General features: G+C 36.2%; 1 protein-coding gene and 1 long non-coding RNA gene across 5 annotated transcripts in view; one reads left to right on the top strand and one right to left on the bottom strand.

Moving 5' to 3' along the window:
- The window catches only part of LOC136031224 (lachesin-like), an 81,774-nt gene that overhangs the window by 8,003 nt on the left and 50,257 nt on the right, over positions 1-23,514 (top strand). The window lies entirely within an intron of this gene.
- The window catches only part of LOC136031225 (uncharacterized), a 55,144-nt gene that overhangs the window by 7,256 nt on the left and 24,374 nt on the right, over positions 1-23,514 (bottom strand). For all 3 annotated transcript variants that reach the window (XR_010618463.1, XR_010618464.1, XR_010618462.1), the window contains exon 2: positions 6,623-7,102. This is a non-coding gene — a long non-coding RNA (uncharacterized LOC136031225). The remainder of the gene's footprint in view (positions 1-6,622; positions 7,103-23,514) is intronic.

Here is a 23,514-nt window from a genome sequence, read left to right as displayed (position 1 = left end):
AGCATTCACAACGTTCTGACGTAGATAAAGTGATAGCAATAAGGTATCAGCTTGTCCTTTGTTTTAAAAAAAAACAAATTTTTCCGAGGGAAGTAAAGAGCGAAGTTGAAACTTAAAACGAACAAAAACTATTACTTCACTGCCTATCTGACATATATCAATAAAACTAATGTAAATAAATCAACTGGTGATATTTCCCTATGTTTGTAGGATTACTGAAAACTAGCGCTTTACTGAAAACACAAAACAATATAGGAATTTTGGTACGGTAAAAGTAAACCTTTTATGGACACTTTTAACAGTATAAAAGTAAAACACATTTAGATCGTTGCTTTATTTATTTTTTTTCGTTTAATCTGGCATCATTTCTGCACAATGAGCTCAGTTCAATGATTGACTGTCATTTTGGATCTGAAAAGGACATTTCATGATTATTTTGTAGACAATTTCGAAGTGAAGGAATCTTACTAGTATTAGGACTACATACTCGCTTTAGAATTTGTATCACAACTTAAAATTCTCCGTGTTATAGAGAGAAATAACTGGATTTCCAGAGTTCATATTACGGTTGATATGTTCTTCATTTCAAGTAATACTAGGTGAGACCAGGATGTTACCTGATAAATCAATCCATTATTTTATATGCTGTGTAATGACCTTTAACTTATTATTTTTATGCCTAAGTTCTTAAGATAATTTTAATTTTATACTGAAAGTAATTGATATCGTAGTTCCTGTAGGAACATGAAAAGCGTTATAGATTAGTTTATTGTTGTGAGGCTACGTATTTACTTTTGTCTCCTAAATCAATATTCTTGTTTTTTATACTTGGCTTTTGTGTTTTCAGTAAAGAACTGGTTTTCTGCAATCCTACAAACATAGAGAAATATCATCAGTTGAATTATTTGCATCAGTTTTATTGATGTATGTTAGATAGGCTGTGAAGTAATAATTTTTGTTTGTTCTAAGTTTCAACTCTGCTCTTTACTTCCCTCGGAAAAACTTTGTTTTTTTAAAGTAATTTATGCTCGTTTTTGATTAAAGTTTAATTTAGAAATAACACTGTCATGGTCTTTTTTATTTACATGGAATAATTTCTGCTCGTTTTAAGTTTTAGTGATGCTTTAGTTTCAGTTTAAAACTTATATTTTATTTAATTTCTAATCAGCTCTAATCGAGGGGAGATAAGACACCTCAATCCTTATTATGGAACTCAACTAAGAAGCCGTACAAGAACTGAAGGAAAAAATAAGTTTAGAGTGGAAAAAAATCGAAACATAATGTCGTTTCTTTTTCTAAAAAAAAAAAAAAAGAAGAAATAGATCTTTAGTTCTTTATTTTAGTAAATTAAGTTTAGCCACACTTAAGAAAGTAGCTCTAGGCGAGTAGCTTCGACACAAAAGGTTAACTGAGCGGACAGGTTTGTATATCGACATACTTGCGGAAAATTTTGCTAGCTCAACAGAATTGTGCCTTTAGGCTTTGACCTAAAATAAAGAATTTAGGCTTTGACCAGTCCCTAAATAAAAAGCCACTTATTACTCAGATTTGAGTGAAAATTTCAAAAAAAGATCATTTCTTGTGTAGGTATGATAAATGGTATCATAAACTAAATTTGTTTTCATTTCAAAAATTTTGGGAAGAATTACCTGAATTTTACTACAGAACTGTTTTCATTTGTTTTGCTTTTTCCTCTTTGGATGCACAGTCTTACGTGTGGAGAGAATATTACGGTGGAATTGTCAAGTAAATAATTTGAATAAGTTACCCTTCTTTTAATATGCAACTTTGAGTGGTTCCAGAACCACATGCCTACACTTTCCAACCACTAAGTGGCAAGGGGTTGGGGTCAGAGACGTAATTCGCTATGGGGTGAGGGGGCAACATCCCCTCCCAGACCTCAGTTTGTCCCCCCTCCCTACCAGCGGAAATTTAGTTTCTCCAAAAATGTTTTCAAAACTAAGATAAGCCTATATAATTCAAGCATCCAGTGAAACAGGTCAGTTTTTTTTTAGTACGTCTTTACCCTTTTTATTACTATTCTGCTAGTTTTTCATTTTTTTTGTAATTTTCACTTGATTTGAGAAAATTGGCTCCAACTTTCACCCCCCCCCCCTCACACACAGGATTTTGAAAAAATTACGCCATTCGTTGGGCTATGGATTTAGTGATCTACTCAGAATGTCGTTGCAAGCCATGAACTGGATGACCTTTATTCCCTTTTGGATCAAAATGCTCGACCAAATACCTTCCTGAGACATGCTTTAAAAAAATGACATTTACAAAAATAATGAAATTATTTGAAAATGATCGTATACAAAGGAGAGAACCATGATTAAAAAAAAACACCCTAGTAAGACACTATAATTCAAAGTCGAACGCTGTACTAACAGAACAACGCCTCTAATAATCTAATTTGGTATATTAGTGTTTGTACTTTAATTGCGTAGCTTATAAAGGGGGCTTAGAGGAACATACGAGAGGTGTTCTTGCAAACCTCCAGTTATGGGTTTTGGACCATAATTATTATACTGATGATACTTTTTATACTTCCAAGCTTTTCTACTGAAGAAGTGACATCAAAAGTGTTGTTTTTAGTGCTATATCGTGCTTACGGATAGTAGGAATGATAAATATCAAGTAGATTTGAGCATTAGCTTTCAAATGAGCCATTAAACGTCACTCTAAAAAGTTCTGGTAGCCCACTGGCCCCAGCTTTTCCACTTGAGACATGGCACCAAAAATGCCATTCTTAGTCCCATTTGGAACTTGCTGATGGTTGAATTTATAGGAAGGACGTAGATTTGAGCAATATCTTTTATATGAGCTATTAAAAATCTGTCTAGATACCTGAGATACCAATACGCCCAATAACAATACGCCAATACCGATACGCGTAATATCAATACGTCCGATACTGATACAGTGTGCAGCCCTATCCCCAGGTACTATGGAGGGTCATATCACCAAAACCAAAGATATTTGACCTTTGAACTGTGTTGAACAAAATGGCGATCTCAAAATTGTGATTGGATGACTTTGGGGGAGGGGAGCTAGTTGTCCTCCATTTTTTCGGTCACTAAAAAAGGGCCACCCCCCCCCCCCTGGTCACCCCCTTGCCAGAAAAAAAACAAACGGAAACATATCAGTGCTACCCATGCAAAAAAGTCATTTCCCTTGTTGTTCAAGGAGGGAGGCTGTAATTTTCCATAACCAGGTTTTCGACCGTGCTAATTCCACTGGTAGGCTTTTCATTTTGAACTGACGCCATTTTCGAGGGGTTTTAGAATTTTTTTTTGAAATCACCATAAATTTCTTTTCGCAATAAACTTTCGTTTTTAAGACGAACCAAAATAATAGTTACCATTCCCAAATCAGTGTCAGATGGCAATTTATAAACGCGTTTTTTAATTTTTGGTTACTATGGGCTACGGTTCGCTCTTTACTAGTTTGCAGCTACCGCTGCAACCATGAAAATTTCCAAATCGTTGTTGATAAAATCGATCATCGGTATGCCAACAGCGCACTGATGAAAGTCTTCGGAATAAGAGCAGGCTGGATTACTACTGTGGAGTTGTATTTGATTTGTCTTTAGAGCTTCAACCGTTAAGCTGATCCGCTCTGCAAGATCTTCGTTTTGGTCAAATCTTCGTAACATATGATTATTTTAATAAAATGGTTGATTAAGATGCATATATATTCAAGAGTCTCTAAAGAGTGGGGTTCAGGGGGCTTCAGTCCTATAGAAGACCGAAACTTACACAGATTTTCAATTCAAGTGAATTACGATCCCATCCCTTTTACCTGAGATTCTATAGTAAAACTATTATTAAAATTTGATGCAGTAAAACTATTGCTGATGGAAAGTTATGCTGAATATTCAAATTTTGTCGAAATTTTGACTGAAAATACTGAAAAGCAGATAAACTGAAAAAGATACTAATATTCCCAATATTAACCAATATTGAAACTATTTCAACTGAAAACAAACGAATATTCTATTTATAAAAATATTTTCCATAAAAGAATTTTTCGTAGAAAAGTAAAGAAATAAACAACAAAGAGAGATAAAACTCCACACACACAAAAAAAAACCTCAAACGAGACTACGGCCAGTAGAGAGGAAAGACTAAAAATAACGCGGATATTTCGCCTGTATCCAAACTAGGCTTCTTCGGCACAAGATAAAAAGAAAAAATACTAAACTAAAAACAAATAAAACCACCACCAATAATAATAAATACAATTGTCACCACTGATTCACGTAGGGAAAAGAAGCTATTAGAGTTACTTCAATGAGAACATCAAAGCAACTGAGGAAAAATTACGAAAATTGAAACTTAGTTAACTATTCTGTTGCGAAATAATCCTCTTGTAAGCTAATATGTTTTATGATTATAACTTTTTAAGAGTAAAAGATTCCTGAAACTACCCGAAAATTATATATTAAACTTCCAGTCTACGTTCATAAGTTCTTTCTACTAATACTTATTTTTATGGTGATTGTGTTTTGACAGATAAAAGACCGAATTTCTATCATAGCCTATATATCGTTTTCAATAAAATACAAATGGAAATAAATCGGTTTAGAAAGTTTGAAGGGGGATACTAGTCATATTTGGGAACCTTGATTGGCCTTGTAAATGTTTTTTTTTTTCGTTACTGCTGTTTAAATTATGGCAAATTAAAACACAGTGTTCGGAATAGTAACGTCAGAGTTACAAAACAGACGTTCTAGGCTTAGGGGGTGAAAGACCTACTCCTATTTGGGGTAAAATCTGTTGGTTTTATATTTGACTTTATTACTCATTTGATTTCTGTTTGTTTTAGAATTTATTTATTCACCTATTGCCAAGGGTGTCTCCATATTTTTTGTTCGGATGGGGGGTACAACAAAAGTTTACAAAACACATAAAAAATTTGTTTATATGCATTTTGTTACTTTAATACGAATTGGCAAAGATTTTGGGGGGGGGGGTCAAGTCCATTACCCCTTCCCCTGGACATGGCCTTCTGTCAGCATGTCTATTATTTTAATGGGCAATGTGATTACTCATTTTAATTTTTCTTCGTTTTTCGTTTGTTTTTGTTCGTTTTGGGTTTCATCTATTCATTGATAGCAAATTTTGTTCGTTTGAGTTTGGATTATCATAATATTGTATCTTTGCTCTTTTTAGGTTTTAATATGATTCTTTACTTTTCTTGAAAAACTTGTATTTTGTAATGCACTTTTAAATTAATATATGAATGCACGAGTTATAGAGATATAATATTACAAAGGGTAAAACTACAAAATAAGTTGATATTCAAACCACAGATGCACGATTTCACTTTTTTTTGGAAGAATGTTCAGTAAAAACACACATTCTTCTGTCATTTCGATCATTCATTTTCCTTTTCGGCCGAGCTCCTTGTCACGTAACCAGACTGGCGGTACTGAATGGGACTAAGCTTGCTATAGAAATTACTCACAGTGTCAAAGGAGATATGTGTCAAAAAGGATTTAAAGTGTCATTTTCAAAGGATATTGAATTTTTAAAAGGTAACCAGTAATTTATTGCCATTCCGATTCTAAGTTCCAGCCTAGCAGATTGTCATAGGCTGGTGTATAATAATGCAGTTAAGATGGATCAGAAATATTAATCAAACAGTTCGTGGTAACGAACTGTAAGTAAGGAGCGGCGCGGCGCAATAGTAACTGAAACTCTAAGAAACGAAATTTTGATATCAATATATTAAAAGAACCGGCTTATTATGCTGATTCGAAATATATAGATTCATCAACTACGACCCTGAGAAAATTTGCCTGATTTACGAAAAAGGGGGGGACACCCGTTAAAAGTCAAACAAATCTTAATAGAAATCATACCAGCGTATCAGATGAAGCGTATCATAGAATTCTACTGTAGAAGTTTCTAGCTCTTATATACAAAATGTGGTTTTGCATTTTTTGCCAGAAGAAAGATCACAGATGCGTGTTTATCTTCTTTTTAGAGGTAATCATATTGAACTAATGGTCATACAAGATCAGGAGAAGATGCTTTCGAACTGAAATTAAAAGTTCTAGTACTTTTCTTAAGTGACCAAAAAGATTGGAGGGCACCTAGACCCCTTCCCAGGCCCCTTCTTTCCTCAAAGACGTCCAATCATAATTTTGAGATATCCATATTATTCAGTATAGTTAAAAGATTAAATAACAATGCCATTGGCGTAATACGACCCCCATAGCCCGCGGGGCTGTAAGTTATGAAATTTGCCCATTGTGATCCTATAGCATTTGTTATTGGGAAGTATACAGACATTTAGTACTTGTATGATAAACGCCCTACCAATCAAGTTCATTCACTGACCCGTTATAATTCGGGGGGTGGGGGATTTTATGCTTGGGGTGAGTTTCCATGGCAAGAATTCTATGTTACATACCTTGTTCTTTATGATAAAGTTTGACTGTTTGTCTCAATTGTTTAAGAACAACTCCTGTAACACAAGGGTCGTTTAGAATACGAATCTTTTTTAAAAGTGCTAAAACTTACGCGTGAAGAGCAAGGTATTGAAGAGAGGGGCATTCCCTTCAAATGCGAAATAATTTATGTTCGTTTTGAGTTTTAGTGTTGCTTCTTACCTTCAGTTGGAAAAAATGTTTTTTTTTATTATAATAATAGAACGTGGTCGACATAGTTGATGTTTTTACAAACAGAACCTGAAATATACATTTTCATTTTACAGAAGCCACACTGAGCTGTCACAGTTGCACAATAATACAGTTCTTCAATCACAATAAAATTGCAGACTAAAATATCCAGAATTTAATTCATTTTCACAATTTAACCAATAATCCTTCCTGTGCTGAACTGGCTATCCCCGAGATGATGCTCTTTCGTAAGACGAAATATCTCAAATTGTAGTATTCCTGGATTCATTTGTTTAACATGACGTTCCCCCATTGTTGTTAAGTTTCAGACTTCCTCTTCAGTTTATTGAAAGGTCTTCATTAGTCAAAATGATTGATGCACTTGAAAATAACGACCACGGTGATTCAGTTAAACGTCACAATTGACAAACCATCCGTCTCTTTCGGAATTTTGAACAGAGAGCTCTGACGCTGGAAAAATAGATATCTTGAAACTACAATCCTACAAGCAATTAATTACTAAACTCCAAATTATAACGAAGGACATTCGGAGCACTGGAGTCAGCCACATACAGTGGGACTTTATTGGGTATAGGTAGGGTCGGATCTATATTACCTACTTGTGGATCTTAGGTCAAGCATGTTCAATGGGCACATAAGGGTGTTCAAATGCATGTTTTATCATTGGTCTTAAAAATCCACATTAAGTGTTTTTGACAATTAGACAAATGAGTCTAATTCCCGCCTCTCCAAGACTTACACACATTTCAACCTATGCTTGTAGGGGGTAAAAACACCACAAAGAGCCTTCAAATGGTTATTGACAGTCTTAATTTTAGTACACTGTTGCCATATAAATTGAAAATTTTGGAAGTGCGGTTTCTATTGACCTCAGGTGGGGAGACTGGATGCCATGTCTACCCTTGATTTGCTCTCAAAATGCTAGTGGAGGTTCAAGTTCCACAACAAAATCTTGAAAGGGGCTTATGTAATCTAGTAGGTCTTACTTTTAAGTCCATGAAGGTCTAATAAACTTCAAAGCAAACTTGCTGAAAGAGAAACCCCAAGTAAGGAGATAAGGCGTATTTTCCTTTAAGAATAACAAAATCAAGACAAAAAAAAAATATTGGATTTCCGTCTCATCAAACAACAAATTAGTAAACATATAAAAGCAAAAAAAAAAAACTAATCACTAAAAAATTTATCGCTAAATGAAGTATTGACTAAATTAATACTGTCAACAAATTAAACCCACAAAGTAGAGGCCATTCAATTCGGCTGTCATAATTAAAAGTGTAAAAATATGCCATTTTGGTCGAAAATGAGTGTCGTGGGTAAACTCAGCACGAGGAATCAACAGGTGTAGCCAGTGTTTAGAGTATGTTTCCTTTTTCTCCATTAGCCTCATCCTTCAGAGCGACCACAGCCAATAAACTTTTTTTCCGTTTTTTTTTTTTTGGCTCTCCTGAAAAGGTACAAGGATGGCTATGTCTCCCCTTTAATTATCACAGCCGAATTATCGAAGGATAAAAAACAATAATAAAAGGACGTCGTTAAAGAAAAACACAGTGTGAATCGTAGAAAATAACGAAACAAATGGAATGGAAAAATTGATATAAAATTGGTTCAAGCGAAGTGTCAAAGGAGCTAAAGTGAATATAAGGAGATTAATATATCCATTATCAACTTTCAAAAAGTTTGTGGTAACGAACTGTAGTAAGGAGTGACCATTATCAACTTTAAAAAAGTTCGTGGTAACTAACTGTAATAAGGGGAAACACCCCCTAAGAGTCATAAGATCTTAACGAAAATAGCACCATCGTATTCAGCGTATCAGAAAATCCTATTGTAGAGGTTTCTAGCTCTTATCTACAAAAATGTGGAACTTGGTATTTTCTGCCAGAAGACCGATCACGGGTGCGTGTCTATTTGTTTGTTTGATTTTTTCCCCATGGGTGATCGTGTCGACCAAGTGGTCCTAGAATTTCGCAAGAGGGCTCATTCTAACGGAAATTACAATTTCTAGTTCCCTTTTTAAGTGACCAAAAATTGGAGGGCACCTAGGCCCCCTTCCAAGCTCATTTTTCCCAAAGTCAACGGATCAAAATTTTGAGATTGCCATTTTTTCAGCATAGTCGAAAAACATGATAAGTATGTCTTTGGGGCTGACGTACTCCCCCACAGTCCCAGGGGGAGGGGCTGAAAGCTACAAATTTTGACCAATGTTTCCATACAGTAATGGTTATTGGGAAGTGTACAGACGTTTTCAGGGGGATTTTCTGGTTGGGGAGAGGGTTGAGGGGAAGGGGATATGTGGTAGGATCTTCTCTTGGAGGAATTTGTCACGGGGGAAGAGAAATTCCATGAAGGGGGCACAGGATTTTCTAGCATTATTTAAAGAAAATGAAAAAATAGATATGAAAAAATTCTTTCAACTGAAAGTAAGGAGCAGCATTAAAACTTAAAACGAACAGAGGTTACTACGCATGTGAGGGGTTCATCTCCTCCTAAATACTCGCTCTTGACGCTAAAGTATTTTTAGTAATTTCAACTATTTATTCTACGGCCAGTGATTCAGAGGTCATTCTTAAAGAATTGGGACAAAATTAAAACTTTAATGTGAAGAGCGAGATATTAATGAGGGAGAACACCCCCTCGTATACATAATAAAAATATACGAATATAGAAGTTCGTTACGTAGGTTAATTCGTAAATTACGTAGATTTCTTACTAATAATAATGTTCATTAAAAATTAAAAGTTCTAGTTGCCTTTTTGAGTAACCGAAAAATTGGAGGGCAACTATACCTCCTCCCCCACTCCTTTTTCTCAAAATCGGCCGATCAAAACTAAGAGAAAGCCATTTAGCAAAAAAAAAAAAAAAACTTAATACGCAAATTTCGTTTTAAATTTTCATGCGCGGAGAGCCAAAATCAAACATGCATTAATTAAAAAACATTCAGAAACTAAATTAAAAAAATAAGATTTTTTAACTGGAAGTAAGGAGTGACGTTAAAACTTAAAACGAATAGAATTTACTGCGTATATGAAAGGGGCTGTTCCCTCCTCAACGCCCCGCTCTTTACGCTAAAACCTTTGTCTTTTTATTTAATAAAATTAAAAACAATAGATTTAACAGAACTCCTCCAGTACCAATCCGTCTAGCAGAGAATTTAAGTGAGAATGGTATTTTACGGCCGTTCTCACTTGGAAGTTGACTTCATGTTGGGCTGGGGGGGAGGTATGACCCTTATGTCCAAGGGCTAATTCAAATCACTTGGCAAAAAAGCAGGTACAAAGGGCCTCAATTTTGTCGAACGGGTCAAATAAACCTGTCTTCTTTAAAAGACGTAAGACAAATGTCTTTAAAAAATAATTTTTCTTTTCGATGTAACACCTTAAATTAGGTGTCATTTTTTCAGACCACACTGCCTTTCTATGACGAACGAATAAACTTTGAAATGGGGATAAATCCATTTATTGAGACAGCGAAAACAGATACAAAGATCTAAATATTATGATCACTGTGTATTTGATCGAAATATTTAGACTTTTGTTCCTGTTTTTGCTGTCTCAATAAATGGATTTATCCCGAACTTGTTCGTTGTTGTTGTTGAACTTGTTCGTTGTCCGAATTTGTTAGTTAAAAAATAATCTTGAACAGATCTCTTAACATACTTAGAGATCATATTTATTTTTCTGAGATTCGTCTATGCCAAACGGACACCCATATCAGTGAAATTGAAGCCCCGCGAAAAAAAGCTTGAAAAAGTGCAATACAAAATATTTTCTTTAAGAGATGCCAAGGTTTTATTATATTGAACATTTGGTCCTGGCCTCCAGTCCCACACACAGGGGGATTCCCCCTTTCCTCCTAAAAATATGTGCCCCTTGCCCCATTAAAATTTCTAAATTTCAACTGTAAGTTCTCGCATTTCTCGTAATGCCTAAATGAAGTTTTATCCCTCCTCTTCTCTAAACAAATCCCTCAGTACCTGCCTGTCAGCCCACCTCGGAAAAATGGAGATACGGCACGAATGAATGTGCTTCTATTTAGCAATGAATTGAAAAATTTCAACAACAGGAGTTTTCAAAGAGAAGTAAAGAGCTACATTAAATCAAAGTCGAGTAGAAGTAAAGTCAAATAATTTTTCAAGCGTAAAACTACCATAAATCATCATCAATAAATAATTGAAACCCAAAACGAACAGAAACTACACTAAATAACCAAGTCAGATTCAAAATGAGCCGAAACTACCACAAAGAAAAGTAGGGCTTGCACCCCCTGCGGCTTGTAAAGACTAGATCATAATTTAAAATTGATCTTGTTTTAGTAAAGTGCAAAATACGTTCCGGTCTTTAGAAGGTATCCGGGGTGGGGGGTTGCAAACACCCGTCACCGCTTATATCAATGGTATACCCTGAGGATACCCATCTAATTGCTTGTCTTCTTAATTGAGTGGGGGGGGGGGGGGGGCCAAAGTTCATGATAAACCGGTTAAACACGTATGTGTGATCACCTGCTCTAAGTTAGCTGAAAGTAACCAGTTTTCCAAGTGGATTGCCTCAGAGTGGCCTTGGAAGGATGCCAAAGGAATATTTTATTGTCTACTTCCAAGATAGGTCTCTACTCGTGGTTTTCAAAAAAGAAGGGAAACATCCCCCAAAAGTCAAAGAATTTTAATGAAAGTCACTTCATCAGATTCAGCATATCAGAGAACCCTATTGTTGAGGTTTAAAGCTCCCATCTGCACAAATATATGGTTCTGTATTTTTGCCTATGCCTCTTTCTTTCTTTATTTTTGTTTCTTTGTTTTTCTTGGGGTGAATATATCGAGCCAAGTATCCTCGAAGATCGGGATAAGAATAATTTGAATGGAAGTTGAAGTTCTAGTGCCCATTTCAAGTGATAAAAAAACTGGAGAGCAGCTAGTCCCCCTCTCACGTTCCTTTTTCTCCAAAGTCATATGATTAGGATGATACGATACCCATCTTGTTCAGCATATTTGAAAGGTCTATCATCTATGTTTCTGAGGATGACATAATCCCCCAAAACCCCTGCGGAAAGGGTAGTAAGAAGCGAAATTTGACCCTTGTTTACATGTAGCATTGTTATTCGGGTATCGAAAGGACGTATCTCCATAATTGTAAATGCTCAGAAGAGCAACAAAAAAAATCTCACAATTTTCTTATTTCCTTTCCGATAACCGTGAAACAAAAACAGATCGATATGTAAATCAACACACATCAATCTTTTCTTTTGTTTTACAGTTATTGGAGGGAAAATAGAAAATTATGAGGTTTTGTTTTTCCTCTTCTGAAAACTTGCAATTATGGAGATACGTCCTTTTGATACTCAACTGACGATATTGGTATGTATGCAGATATTTTCTGGGGGGATTTTAAATGGGGAGAATTTTCCATTTGGAGGGAATTTTCCGGGGATAAATTTTACCAGGGTAAATCTTGCACTGGGGAATTTGCCAGAATTCCTATACGCAATTCTTTTTATTTTTCTTACTTTCTCTTTAATAACTCAATTTGTACGTGGAGATGGGGGAGGGAGTTATCCCGGGGGAATTTTTAGTTCGATTGGAGTTATATGAAGGGTTTTTCCGTGAGAGGGGGTTTCTTATATGAAAAATTCTTCATGGGAGAATTTTTTGCGGAAAAAGTTTCCATTGGTGAGAGTTTTGGGAAAAATTCTCTACGGAGGAAGAGATTTCTAGTATCACTTGAAAACAGTCAGAAATTAAATCAGAAACAAGTCTGTTTTCAATTGAAAGTAGGCTAACGATAACTTTCCAAGCACAATTGTTCGCAGGAAGTTTTCTGGGGGAATTTTCAGTGAGAATGGAATTATCCAGGGTGGAGATTTTACGTGGGAGGAACTTTCGAAGGGGCGATTTTTTCGGGGGGGGGGACTTTCCAAGGAGGGTGGAAGTAGATTTCCAGGCATTATTAAAAAAAGATCAGACATAAAATAAAAAAAAACAATTTTTTTTTACTGAAAATAAGGAGCAACATTAAAATTTAAAAGTTCAGAAATTTCTCTATATGAGGGGGCTGTCCTTTCCTCAACACTTCGCTCTTCACGCTAAAGTTTGCTTTGTCCCCAATCCTTTAAAAACAACTCCTGAAACACAAGGGCCGTTTGATTAGAATCAGGAGTTTTTTCTTAAAGTACTAAAAAACTTTAGCTTAAAGAGCAAGACATTGAAGAGGGGCAGACCTACCTTATGCGGAAGCCTTTCTATTCGTTTTGAGTGTTAATGCTGCTCCTTATTTTCTGCTGAAAAACTTTTTTTTTTATTGAATATTTCTCTATAAGAATCCAGATTTTACGTCTCTATTTATATGTTGGACAAAATTTTTCAACAATTTTCAATAACAGATGTGCTATAATGTTTTAGATTGATGGTTACGGGAAAAAATATTTAAATATATTTGGTGAAATCCGCATAATCGTTGGGGCTCTACAGGGCTGATGGAATTGCAGCCCCCATTATGTTACAACCTTGATTATTGACGAATATTAATCAGCTGTCCTCATCGACATGCTTTGAAATTTTCATCCTGATTCATATAATATTTCCTGAGATATCGCATATGCACCCATTTAACAACCTTGGATGACATAGTAAATTTTGTATTGGTCCAATTTATCACTCAACATACCCTGACAATTTTAACTTAATACCCTAAGTCGTTCCTGAGATATTGCAGATGTGTTATTTGAACAAAATTGGATGCACATAGTGTGCTTCGATTTAGTTTAACATATTCGAAAAGCATACCCTCTGGGTCCTACGTAATACCTTGAATTTTTCCTTGGAATCAATTAATAAAAAAAGCTTTACAAAAACAAGTTTTCAGAGAAATGTAAAGAGCCATATTAAACTTAAGACTTAAACTTAAGACCAGCGCGAAAACAAATTTCTGTTACTCAAAACGGCCCAAGAATAAATGAAACTCAAAACGAACATAAATTAAAATACACGATCATAGCAAACATAGAGGCACTAAGTTTTGCTATAGATGAATAAATAAATCTTGAAACGATTAAAAATTAAACGGAATGTTCAAGTAAAACTTAAAACTAATAAAAATCACTTTTACGGCCAGGGAAGAGGGAAAAGGGCCGTAGCCAAATTAGTGTAAAGCCCTTGTTTGCGCATGATACAATTTCTTCTTTGCCAAGCGTCTTGGGGGAAAAATATAATAATACATAGGGTACACTTCGTTCTTTACTTAGACCCCAGCTTAGATACCAATACAGTTATGAAAACTCCTATCTTGCCCATGAGAAGCTTTTGGTACAGAGCTCTGAACTTGGCGCCTTCTCCAAGCCCGCGCTCCGACGCGTAGATCGTACTACAACGCCATAGACAGGAACGCGATTTTGTTTTGTTGCATACAGAGCTTAGATACCAATATTGGTATCTAAGCTGTGCTGCGAGTTTCCTGTCTCCAGCCGCTAGCATCGCTACCGCGCATTGTGTCCCAAAAATAAATTGAGTTTTCATAACTGTATTGGTATCTAAGCTGTGACTTAGACAGTACTATTGCAACGCCTACGATAACTATGTCAAAAGAATGGAGCACAAAAAGATGTCTTCAAGTATTTTCGAGGTATTCACACTAACTGTAGCTCACGTTTTACATTTTATTTTTGACCAAGATAGCCTATTCAGACAATAGATTATTAGACATGTTGGGAGATCACCCTCCATGATAAAAATTCAATCTTAGTTATTTATGGGTAGCATGAATCTGATACGAGTACCTTTGAGTTATTAACGTTTGACATTGATATGCAGCTTCTCAGCTTTTAAAATATCAAGCGACCCAATTGTAACCAGCTAATTCCATTTCATTTTTATGTTTTCCTAATCCTGTATAAGGAGGCTAGATAATGGAAAACCAGATCTTTGAACATTGTTTTCGTTGCGGCAAAAGCTGCCAATGCCCTTCAAGAATGAAACGATAAATGCAATAACTGTCGGAAATTTTAATTCGTAGTAAGGGAGGATAGTGTGTAATGCAACGGTACATTTGGAAACGGATTCGCCATTGCACAAGGAAGAAATCGGAATTTTTACTCGAAATAGTCATAGAAATACTTATTGCCAGACGTAGAAATACTTCTAAGTATTTTTAAATACTTCTAAATATAGGAAAACTTATTGCTACATGTAGCAGTAATGTGTTTCTCTTTGGAATGGTTGGTAAAGCTGAATATCTTAGGAACTTCTACTCTGCCTTGTTAAAGAAGAGTGTTGCCAGGCAGACACAATGGATGAACTTCTAGCTTTTTGAATTTTGGTTATTGCTGCCATTTTTACGATAATAACCTGGGGTTTATGTATTATTAGCCTTTCAGGCCAATTCGACGGAATTGAACAGCAGAGGAAATTACCCAGTTACAAAAAACGCTTCGCCAGGTCTTGGCGAGCAAATCCGCCCACTTAATGGGTAACTCTGTCACCTTTCTACACTTAAGATGCTGACACACTTTGTGGCCCGGCTAACGCTGCTTTGCTCAACAGTTCGGATATTTGGCACTCGTAACCAGGCCCTTGCTTTGCTTAGCAGGAGCAGGGGCTCAAATCATAAAATGTAGTGGAAGACAAGAATTACAACAATTTTTTTTATTAAGAAAATAGAAATACTAAAAAAGATAGGCCCCCCTGACCCATTAATTGGCACCACAGGAGGGGTATTAGGAATTTGGTCCTAAAAACTGATTCCTTGCTTCCCTCAGACTGGGACAGGGACTTCAATCCCTACATATAGGCTCTTGCTTGAATCAGACAGGAACAGTGGCCTTTCTCACTGCCGATGACGTCGTTCTAAGTTCAGTTTTTTTTTGTATTTAATCATTTTTTAGTTACAATTGTGGTCGTTTTGCATAGTCTGTTGTCGTCCATATAGTTTAAAAACAATTTTAATACTATTGAAATTCATAGATCCATAAACTAATTCACGATGCATCAGTAGGCCAAGCAACAGATAATTATCAGTTGTATGGGTGATTAGACCATACAATAAGCAATAATCTTGTATATGATTATTTACCTTATGATTTTGGAAATGGTCTATGACCTAATCCTTATCTTCAGGAAACGTGATGATTGCCCTCAAAGTGATGTGTAGCTGGTACATTGGAACACCAACAACCTCAAAAGATGTCTTTATTTTATCAGATTTGTATAGATATATCCTATTGAAACATATCTACCGAAAACCAAGTATTAAAATGAATGCAGGCCGATCAAATTATTTCAATCTCTTCCACAACAGTTGCATTGGCTAGAATATCTTTGAATATTTTGACTTCTGACTCACTGATATTTTTCTTTTCTTTTATGCACTGACGCTAAGAAAAAAAAAAATCAAAACAAGAATCTTGCTATGCAAAAAAAAAGAATAGATATAAAACCCTGACAATTTTCTTGTTTAATTAAACTTTGGATAAGATAAGCATACTATTGCCTCAATGATGGTGGTCTCTAAAAAACTAGTATTATTAAAAAGAATTACCTACATCCAAGCTAAATTTGCCGTCCAGTACAAAGTTAATAAACCCTCCGTAATACTTGTCTTTAAAAATACAAAAAGAGGTTTTTTCAAACGAAAACAGATCCAGAGCAAAATCTTGGAAGGGGGGAATGTGATAAGGGAGCTAATGAGCAAAATCATTGGGGGGGGGGGGCAATCTGACAAAGATACCAATAATTGACCAAATTGACAAATTTATTCTTAAAAAAGAGAAAAAAGAAAAAAAAACAGGGAAAGGGGCATCTGAAAAATCTTGGGGGTATGGTCTCCCCCGCCCCCTGGATCTGCCAGTGAGTAACAGGAGTGACACGATATAAAAGGGGGTAGCATCCCTTCAATTCCTTCTCTTTGAGCTGAAGTTTGAATATATCTTTGCTAGAAGCATTTTAGAGGACAACACATATTGCCACTTCGTAAAAACACGTTTTTTTTTTCATTTATTGACTGTCTTTCAAAATATTTGTGATGAAAATTTTTATCTCCGAAGCAATTGTGAAAGAGGGATTCAAGCAATTGGTAGTACATAGGCCCTTTAGTTCTCGAGCCAACGGGATAATATTATTAGAATAATTGTTTATTTCTCTTGTGCGAGATGCATTCATTCTTCAATCGCTGGGGGTAAAGTCACACTTCAGCGCAAAGAGCGGAATGTAATTATATATAGGGGTTATTTCTGTTCATCTTCTGTTTTGAAGTCGTTCTTTACTTTAATTTGAAAAATTGTATAATATACAAGAATTTATGGGGGGAGGGGGGTTTGCTATCGCACTTCCTTTTTGGGTTCACTTATTGGGGCAGGGGATTAAATAACCTCTCTGTGTTCATCTGAATGACCTGTCATGGAAAGTTTGAAATTTTGGAAAAAACACTTTTCATACTTTATCTACCTATCTACCTATCCCCTTCCCCGACAAAAATCTAAGAGGTTTTAAAATTATCTTTTTGATACTTTAAACTGATTTTTTATCTCGAAGTTGTCACTTGACAACATTTTATCATTCTTAGGACCAGCATTCTTACTGTGTGTTGAAATGTGTTGTTTTTGTGTGTCAAAAATTACTGTATTGAAAATGGCATAATTTGGCACTTTGCAAAGACATTATGATGTTTGAAATCTAATTCGCACCTCTTTTTGGTAGTGGCACCCCTTTTAATGCCAGGTTTTCCAGGTTATTAAGTTCTTTGGGGCAAAATAAATTTTAAAAATGGTGGTATTGGAATCAGCAGAAAAATAAAATGTTTTATAGTTATATATTGCAGCGAAAATTCTTTTTTTTTTTTATTATTTGTTTCTACTTGTTTTGACATGGAAGATCTGTATCTTATACATGAGAGGGCTTTAGGGTTTTTGCGCTAGTGTTTCAACATGCTATAGATACCAATTTTGCTCTCAATAAATCATAAGCTAGGCTTTACCATAAATAATGAGATGTTTAGTAAAGGGTTGTGATCTCATCACGTATTTTGGTTCGCCTTAAGTCAGTACTAAGGATAATATCTGTTGGTTTCGTGTTTTAAAATCATTATCTACTAGATTTTAAAAAATCTCGTCTTTTCTGTATGTTCTCAATATCAAACAGTACGTGGTAACGAACTGTAGTAAGGAGCGACCCGGCTCAATACAAAACTCTAAAAAAAGGAATTTTGATACCAATAGCTACATCAAAAGAACCGCATTTTAATGCTGATTTTAAATATATAAGTTTCATGAAGTTTAGTGTTACCCATCAAAAGTTACGAGCCTGAGAAAACTTGCCTTATTTTAGAAAATAGGGGAAAACAACCCCTAAAAGTCAGAGCATCGTAACAAAAATCACACCATCAGATTCAGGGTATCAGAGAACCCTATTGTAGAAGTATCATGCTCCTATCTATAAAAATGTGGAATTTTGTATTTTTTTTTGCCAGAAGGCCGATCACGGATGCGTGTTTATTTTTTTTTATTTTTTTTTTCTCCCAGGGGTGATCATGTCGACCCAGTGTTCCTAGAATCTTGCGAGAGGGCTCATTCTAATGGAAATGAAAAGTTCTAATGCCCTTTTTAAGTGACCAAAAATGGGAGGGCACTTAGGCCCCCTCCCACGCTAATTATTTTCCCAAAGTCACAATATCAAAATTCTGAGATACCCATTTTATTCAGCATAGTCGAAAAACGAAAAATTTTATAACTCTGTCTTTGGGGACGACTTACTCCCCACAGTCCCCGTGGGAGGGGCTACAAGTAACAAACTTTGACCTGTGCTTACATATAATAATGGTTATTTGAAAATGTACAGACGTTTTCAGGGGTATTTTTTGGTTGGGGGGTGAGAAGAGGGGGATATGTTGGGGGAACTTTCCTTGGATGAATTCATCATGGGGGACGAAAATTTCCATGAAGGGAGCGCAGGATTTTCTAGCATTATTAAAAAAAAAAGAATGAAAAAATAAATATGAAAAAGTTTTTTCAACTGAAAGTAAGGATCAGAATTAAAACTTAAAACGAACAGAAATTATTACGCATATGATGGGCTCACCTCCTCCTAATACCTCGCTCTTTACGCTAAAGTATTTTTAGTGTAAAGAGCGAGGTACTGACGAGGGGGTGAACCCCCTCATATACGTAATAAAAACATGAGAATACAGAAGTACGTTACGTAGGCTAATTTATAAGTTACGTATATCTTTTACTAATAAAAAGTTGCCTTTATAAGTAACCAAAAAATCGGAGGGCAACTAGGCCTCCTCCCCCGCTCATTTTTTTCTCGAAATCATTCGATCAAAACTATGAGAAAGCCATTTAGCGAAAAAAATAAATATACAAATTTTGTATTAATTATTCATCTGCGGAGAGCCAAAATTAAAACATGCATTGATTCAAAAACGTTCAGAAATTAAATAAAAAAACACAAGTTTTTTTAACGGAAAGTAAGGAGCGACATTAAAACTTAAAACGAACAGAAATTACTTCGTATGTGAAAGGGGCTGCTTCCTCATCAACGTCCCGCTCTTTACGCAAAAGTTTTTACTGTTTTAAAAAATAGAGTTAAGAGAAAGAGTCAAACTTTAGCGTAAAGAGCGGGGCGTTGATGAGGAAGCAGTCCCCTTCACATACGAAGTAATTTCTGTTCGTTATAAGTTTTGACGTCGCTCCATAGGTGCACAGCTATGCAATAGCACATAATCAATAGTAATAGTGGGTATTGTTCTATAGAATAATCTTTAATTTTATATGCATTACAGATATGCAGGGAAGGGAGAATGGGCCACCACATGGTGGTAGCGCTTCTGACAGTGGGAGGCTTTATATATACCTTTTTGGGGATGTTTCCTCCCTTTTTCTGAAACTAAGCATACAATTTTTTCTACTAATATCATCTGATGGGTACATTTAAACTTAATGAATTTTGCACATTTGGAATCAAAACAAAATATACTCCTTTAATGCGCATTTTATAATAAACAAGAGCTAAGAGTTCATATGGCACTTGTGACGAGGTCAGAAGAGCCAAGAGCTCATATAGTATGAGCTCTAGCAAAATTCTAAGAATCAATAGATTGCTTTAAAAGGAAAATCAGAGGCTTAATGCCGGTCGGGATATAAAATAAGAGCTCTGAGTCACGAGGTCCTTCTAAATATCAAAATTCATTAAGATCCGATCACCCATTCGTAAGTTAAAAATACATCATTTTTTCTAATTTTTCCTCTCCTTTCAGCCCCCCAGATGGTCGAATCGGGGAAAACGAATTTATCAAGCCGATTTGTGCAGCTCCCTGACACGCCTATCGTCCTTTTCCTTTCATCGTCCTAGCACATCCAGAAGCACCAAACTCGCCAAAGCACGGAACCCCACCACCTAACTCCCCCAAAGCGAGCGGATCCAGTCCGGTTACGTCAATCACGTATCTACGACGTTTATAAGTGTTTTCCAATATTTCCGGTTTCCCCTTCAACTCCCCCTAATGTCAAAAGATCTAGTCGGGATTTGAAATAAGAGCTCTGAGACATGAGTTCCTTCTAAATATCAAATTTCATTAAGATCCTGTCACCCGTACTTAAGCTAAAAATACCTCAGTTTTTCAGATTTTTCCAAATTAACAACCCCCAGCTCCCTCAAAGAGAACGGATCCGTTCCAATTATGTCAATCCCGCATCTATAACTTGTGCTTATTCTTCCCATCAAGTTTCATCTCGATCTCTCCACTCTAAGCGTTTTCAAAGATTTCCGGTTTCCAAGATTTCTGTTTTCCCCCTCCAGCCCTCATGTCCCCGGATCCGATTCGAATTGAAAATGTAGCATCTGAGACATAAGATTCGTCTATATAACAAGTTTCATTAAGATTCGATCACCCATTCGTAAGATCCCTCGATTTCACGTTTTCCAAGAATTCCAGTTTCCCCCTCCAACTCCCCCCAATTTCACTGGATCTGGTTGAGATTTAAAATTAGAGTTCTAAAGCACAAGATCCTTCTAGATATAAAATTTCATTAAGATCTGATCACCCGTTCGTAAGTTACAAATACCTCATTTTTTCTAATTTTTTCGAATTAACCCCCCCTCCTCCAACTCCATCCAGTCCGGTTAGTTCAGTCACGTATCTTGGACTTGGGTTTATTATTCCCACCAAATTTCATCCTGATCTCTCCGCTTTAAGCTTTTTCCAAGATTTCCTATTCAGAAAACAGAATCCGGGGGAAAACAGAAATCTTGGAAACCGGAAATCTTTGAAAACGCTTAGAGTGGAGAGATCAATGACACTGGATCCAGTCGGGATTTAAAATAAGATATCTAAGCTGCGAGGTCCTTCTAAATATAAAATTTCATTAAGATATGATCACTCCTTCGTAAGTTAAAAATACTTCATTTTTTCTAATTTTTCAGAATTAACCCTAGCCCCCCAACTCCCCCAAAGAGAGCAGATCTGTTCCGGTTATGTCAATCACGTATCTAGGACTTGTGCTTATTTTTCCCCACCAAGTTTCATCCTGATGTCTCCACTTTAAGCGTTTTCCAAAATTTCCGATTCCCCCTCCTCCCCAACGACACTGGATCCAGTCGGGATTTGAAATAAGATATCTAAGCAACGAGTTCCTTCTAAATGTAAAATTTCATTAAAATATGATCACTCCTTCGTAAGTTAAAAATACCTAATTTTTTCTAATTTTTCAGAATTGACCCTAGCTCCCCCCCAACTCCCCCAAACAGAGCGGATCTGTTCCGGTTATTTCAATCACGTATCTAGGACTTGTGATTATTTTTCCCACCAAGATTCATCCTGATCCCTCCACTCTACGCGTTTTCAAAGATTTTAGGCCCCTCCCAAACTCCCCCAGTGTCATCGGACCTGGTCGTGATTCAAAATAAGAGCTCTGAGACACGATATCCTTCCAAACTTCAAATTTCATTAAGATATGATCACTCCTTCGTAAGTTAAAAACACCTAATTTTTTCTAATTTTTCAGAAGTAACCCTCCGAACCCCCAAACAGAGAAAATCCGTTCCGGTTATTTCAATCACGTATCTAGGACTTCTGCTTATTTTTCCCACCAAGTTCCACCCCGATCCCTCCACTCTAAGCGTTTTCCAAGATTTTAGGTTCCCCCCTCCAACTCCCCCCAATGTCATTGGATCTTTTTGGTATTTAAGATGAGTTCTCTGAGACACGATACCATTCCAAACATCCAATTTCATTAAGATCCCATCTCTCGTTCGTAAGTTAAAAATACTTCATTTGTTCTATTTTTTCCGAGTTAACCAGTCCCCCAACTCCCCCCCCCCATATGGTCAAATCGGGAAAACGACAATTTCTGATTTAATCCGGTCCAGTCCTTGATACGCCTGCCAAATTTCATCGTCCTAGCTTACCTAGAAGGGCTAAAGTAACAAAACCGGAACCGACAGACAGACAGACCGACATACAGACCGACAGAATTTGCGATCGCTATATGTCACTTGATTAATACCCAGTGCCATAAAAATCTATTTTTTACAGTGTCGGCTTCTATTGCTAGGGAATCATTGTAATCTTATTCAAGAAAAGAGGTTTCTCGTAAGACTTAGAAATCTTCCGAAAGGGATGTATCCCTGGAAGTCCAATCAAGGCTGCAAAAGCAGGACATACGGCATGGTAGACACATTGGACCAAGGCAGCATCTCTCGCCGTCTACATTTAGTCAATCAGACATGAAGGGAGGAATGACATGCTAAAGTGAGGCTTCAGGGGAGTTATGGAAGGTGGGATATTTTCTTAAGGGGTATTTCACTGACACTTGGAGAACGAAGGAAGTCTTTGGGAAGGCTTAGGTCATGAGCGGTTTATATTTTTGTCCGGTGTAAGGGAAATGATGATTTGAAGCACTTGCGCGTATTTATAAGGAGTAGAAAAACTTGATGGATAAAATTTTGGTACTTGGCTATAAGAGGAAAGGAATTCGTATTTATTTATTAATTGTTTTAACCTAATGACAGCTGTTGAACAATATAAACTACGATGATCGAAGTACAGATACTGATTTATGTCATACTTGTAGATTGGTAGGTAAAAAAGTATCACGACTTGTAATGCAACATTCTCTATTTGAGACTTTTAAAATACTGCAATTACGCTAGGCGAATCTCCTAAGAGTCGGCTATACGCACAAGACGAAAAATGTTATTATGATAAATGTTTGTGACGATGCAACTATGTAATGATGTAAGCAAACAGTCTGTGGTAACTGAGAGTAAGTAAGGATCAATTTGTAAAAAGTTTTGATTACAATGTATGCATCAAAATAATTGGCTCTTTATGGGATTCTAAATATGTAAAATTCATAAACTTATCCACTATCAGCTATGACTCTCAGAAAATTTGCCCGTATTTTGAAGAAGGGGAAAAATACCCCTAGAATCATTTTATTCCTTTTTTATGGCACTTGGTCTTAACCAAGTGACATATAGCGATCGCAAATTATGTCGGTCGGTCTGTCTGTCCCGGATTTGCTAGTCTAGGCACTTCCAGATAAGCTAGGACGATGAAATTTGGCAGGCATATCAGGGACCAGATTAGATTAAATTAAAAATAGTCGTTTCCCCGATTCGACCTTCTGTGGGTGGGGGGGGGGGCAAGTGGGGGGATGATAATTCGGAAAAATTAGAAAAAAGAGGTATTTTTACCTTACGAAGGAGTGATCGGATCTTAATGAAATTTCATATTTAGAAGGACCTCGTAAATCAGATCTCTTATTTTAATTCTTGACCAGATCTAGTGTCATTGGGGGAGTTGGAGGGGGGACCAGAAATCTTGGAAAACGCTTAGAGAGGAAAGATCTGGATGAAACTTGGTAGGTAGAATAAGCGCAAG

The sequence above is a fragment of the Artemia franciscana genome, chromosome 9 (assembly GCF_032884065.1).
Source record: "Artemia franciscana chromosome 9, ASM3288406v1, whole genome shotgun sequence".
NCBI classification, from domain to species: domain Eukaryota; kingdom Metazoa; phylum Arthropoda; class Branchiopoda; order Anostraca; family Artemiidae; genus Artemia; species Artemia franciscana.
Note: the sequence above shows the minus strand (reverse complement) of the source record. Positions and strands in the feature narration are given on the sequence as shown.